The sequence below is a fragment of the Gavialis gangeticus genome, unplaced genomic scaffold (genome assembly GCF_001723915.1).
Source record: "Gavialis gangeticus isolate Ggan-Ray unplaced genomic scaffold, GavGan_comp1, whole genome shotgun sequence".
Classification (NCBI taxonomy): domain Eukaryota; kingdom Metazoa; phylum Chordata; order Crocodylia; family Gavialidae; genus Gavialis; species Gavialis gangeticus.
This window is the reverse complement of record NW_017728992.1, coordinates 67,537,650-67,542,278: the sequence shown is the minus strand read 5'-3', so window position 1 is coordinate 67,542,278 and position 4,629 is coordinate 67,537,650.

Sequence of the window (4,629 nt, the reverse complement as noted above, 5' to 3'; positions counted from 1 at the left end):
CCCCCCCCCCCCAACTTCCAATGTCCTGCAGCTCCCACTGCCCCCCCAAGTAATTAATTAAAATGTCACTCCAATCCCTGCCCACCCCCAATGACTTCTACCCTGACTCTTATTGTCAGCACCCTCTTGAGCTCACTGCCAGAGGCGCATGTGCCAAACATACTGGTTGCATGCCACTTGTGGCATGTATGTCATGGGATGTCACCACAGCATTAGAGTATATGCTTGTCTGTGTTCTCAGCTGGGAAGAGAGAATCATTTCAGACAAAGGCCAACAGCTCTGTTCCCTCCTCCCCTCCCACCCCTGAGTTTCATAATGGTCATTTAGAGGGGGAAAAGCTTGAACCATAAAATCCACATGTGGTTTTGTTTACTGATTCTCATCCTTGTGCATCTGGTGCCTCTGCCTGCTCTCCACCTCTTCCTGCTCCTATGTAAGCTGAGGCATGTGGCTGGCATAGTTCAATGCATCACATTCACCTTTAACATGTAGGGAAAGTGCATATCTAAGAGCAACTAGAGTATGCTGTCCTATCCCAGCTTGTCCCTGCAGTCAAGACGCAAACATGCACCGATATACAGCAGATGGGGTTTGGGCCTCAGGAGATTGCGGGAGATTGACCCTACCTTACTAGGTTCATATGTTAAGCTGTTCCTCGGCATCCTGTTTCAAGGAATGGGTTGAAAGACATAACAGGCTCAGTTTTAATTTTAATAAAAGCTGGACGCTTTGCTCCTGAGTAGTGGCATCTGTTTTTCTTTTCTTGTAGAAGCAAGAGCTTTTACGTGCTCCAAGCTCCATGCAACTGACAGCAGCAACTCGTTAAAAACTTTGGCAACAAAGGCCAAGGAATTAAAAAAAAAAAAAAATCTCTCCACTCTTACATGTTTTATCGAAAGACAAGAGGAGAGTTTGATCTGGCTTTCAAGCTGGAAGCCCCATTCTCATGCTTTACCCATCCCAGTGTTTTCAAGATGGGCAAAAGCCTGATACAGGAGGTCTTCCTAGTACAACCATGGACTCCACAGAGTTCTCCAAAGTGGCTTCCCAAACGCACAGGAATCCTGGCACCGTGTTGGAGGGAAACTGTGCCCTCCTCCATGCCAAATCTCCCATCTGAGTTGTGGTAGGAGCTTCTAGGAGCTACATAAATCACATGCCACCCTTTCTGTGTCTTTGCAGCTTTGTGGTACTATGATCAGATGGAGATCAGCATGCTGTCTGTGTGCAGCTGCCATCACTGCTCCGGGGCTTCAATAAAATAGTTCAGTATTTACAGTTTGATGGCCGCTGTTGTGCTACCACCACTTCAATCCCCTCACTGCTGTGCCAGAGGGAGCCTCAGGAAATAGCAACTATTCTGTGCAATGTGAGGCATTAAAGACTAGTTAAGAGCTCTTTTTCCCCCACCCTTGTTTGATATCCAGGAGCCCAGCATGGATTAAAAGCCACATGCTATTTTCTGTGTAAGAGAAGCAAAAAACAAGAGGCCTTGCCCCTTTGCAAGCTACATCTAAGCCTGGCACGTGCTGCCAGGATCCTCAGCCCTGGCATTGTCAAGTAAACTATCAGACAGACATAGCATCTGCCCACAGCTTGAAACTCAGCACAACAAGTAGAACAGCAGGAGTACCAGCTTGCAGAGAAGGGTTAAAATGAAGCCTAATGCTTCTGGAGCACTGCCCGTATGCCATGTCCTGCTCTGACTCAGATTTTGTTTTGAAAGTGGAGCAGGATGCTCAGCAGTTGGGTCTCTCAAGACTCATCATCAAGGCACAGCTTTTTAGCCTCAGGAATGTCAAACTCAGATGGCTGTATGGTCACATCATGTATTAAGAAAGGTCATTAAAAAGGCACACTTGTCCCCATACTTAAAATTAAAGCACCCAAGAGATTTGCCAGCTGAACTCTGTCATTGCAGAACATTTACTTTCTATGCCATGCCCATCACGTTATTTCTACACATTCTTCCAACTGGACTCAGCTCACACACTGGATTTGTGAAATGTGCATGTGATGATGCCCCCTCCCCACAACCCATGTTTAGAAAAATGACATTTATTCGAAAGGGAGCACGCAATGGGTTTTTTTCCCCCTACAGAAAGGAAACAAACCTTCATACTTGGTGTTTTAATCAAGCCAGCATTAGTGAAAGCCCTTTATGGATCGATAGCATGGAATACTGTTTAGTTAGGATGTTGGCCTCAATTCCTAATGTGTGCATTACCACAGTGCCTTGCTGTAGCTCTATATTTACCACTGCAATTCTAATAATGATAAATGTAGAACAAGACCGACATTGCATGTCTAGCGTATTACAACCCAAGGTCATAAAGCATGATTGTTCAAAAAGTAGTATAGCAATTCTCTGTCATTTCACATCAGCCACCCTTATATTTTTCAAAGGCTCTGCAATTAAACTACAGTGAACACACAGTTCTAATAGTCACACACACAAACACACACTCAGTCTTATTAGTCCTGTTACATAAAGCCTGGTGTTTAATAAAGGTTCAGTTTAATCTACTGAAGTGACAGATCAGGAAAACTATAAGAGGAATATGTTAAATTACTTTGGAAGCCTTATAAAGTGTTTTTGGAAGCTTTATAAAGTTCTGACTGTCAGACATGAAAGGTACCCAAAAGGAGAATGCTTTTTTTTTTTTTTAATTCGGCATAGTTCTTGTCCCTGGTGCCTATTACATTTGATCAACAACCAACAAAAAGCATTCATATGGTTTCACCTTCTCTGACACTATTTATAAGTGACTGGAGGAATTTTTCACTGCTATCCTTTCCTACCGATTGGTAACTTTAGGATATATGCCAACCTGCTGTCTGCATTTTCTGACCATCTTGGTAGGCATGCCCGTGCATTTCCTGTATGATGTATACTTCTGCTGGAGACTTCATAATTAATATGTTCTCCCCCCGCCCCGGGAAGGACAAGCAAATGTTTGGATGTATCTCTCTTTTGCAATCAGAGTGCCAAAACACAATGTTCAAATGGCATCTTACACATTGCCATTGATATGACATCACAGTGGCATACCTACCTTAAGAGGTATCAGATTCGTGAGCTCAAAGAGAGGCTCTCATCCTACTGAAAGGGCACATCAATGTGGCATATCTTTGATCTCAGCGCATTACTCCTTACATTTGGTCATTCTTAAAGCCTGCAGAGACATGGGCACACACAAAGCCTGGTCATAAGCATCAGTGGGTGAAGGCACATGATCGAGTTTTATGTAGTTTTTGACCTCTCTGGAAAGGCTGTGGCAAGTTTTGGGTAGCTGGATAATAAACAACAGTGTTAAGCAAGCTGAAGTCAGTGTCAGGCAATAGTGTCAGGCAAGCATATGACAGGCTTAGGTCAGCCGCACATTACTGAACTCAGGTTTTGGGGAGAAATAAAAGTGAAAAAGCCCCCAGCTACAGGTCACCCACTCCTGGGACCTTCATAGCATGAGTGCAAGCCTCCTTCCTCCTCCCACTCACCCACTGCAAGGCATGCTGGACTGGGCACTCAATCCCAGCCCCTGATGTCAGAGCCACAGCACTTTACACATGGTTGTGAACTAGTTCCCTATCAGTGACATTTGGGAACAGCTCAACCATTACACCAGCCCAAATGCCAAATGAAACAAAGCAACACAGCATCTATGTATAACAATATTTCTTTATTTCTTTATTTTTTTAAAAATCACTGCAAGAGACACAGTGAGCTCCATGAAACGTGCCATACATTCAAGAAAGAGATGGTATCTCCGGTAACTGATTTGTTAATTCTGAGGCAATCACTGCTACTGCTATTTCCTGATGCACAAAAAGTTCTGTAACATTCTGCTTCTAAAGTCTCTATCCAGCTGAAGTTTGAATGCTGCTGGCTAAGAAGCCCAGCTTTTTAAATGCTGTAAATAGAAAATGACTTTAGATACTAGTCCGCTGGCTTCCTTTCCAGCATTCGCAACTCTGGCGTGAAAGAAACATGTCCACAGAGCTTGCTGTTTTTGGTAGTGACGGCAGACTGTTAAGAATCTGCACAGCAAAGAGTCCCAAAAGGACACAAAAGGATTATTTTATCTTCAGTAATACATGCTATTCAAAGTCAAGGAGGCGTTTGGGACCACATCTCCCCTCAGGTTAAGTCATAACATACAGAAGTATATTCCTTAACAGCCACTTAGTAATTACACCCGTTCCGTAGACCAGTAGAAAAAAGACCACCATGTACAAAAATCTTAACATTACAAGTTATTTAAAAAACAACCCAAACCATTAAAACGTGAGAAAGTGTTTGTTTGCATACAAGTAGAAATACAATCCTTGTTGAAGCAGCATACCAGAGAGGACAGTTGTTAAAGAAGTCTGTAAAGGACAAAAAGCCCAGATGTTCTTTTAGTACAACCAGAACATTGGGGAAATGAGAGGACTAAAACATTCATTGTCTGCCGTGCCAGGTTTGTCATCTTTGTAAGGTCACTTTAGGCATAAAAGAGTGTGGTGTCAAACAAAAAGCATGGAGGCGGAGTTTGACCAGAGCACTCTATGCCAGGCCTTCAGATAGAACAACTTTCCTGAGATCGGGGCTATCTGTGTAGGCTGTTTGTGCAGTGGGGGGGGGGGGG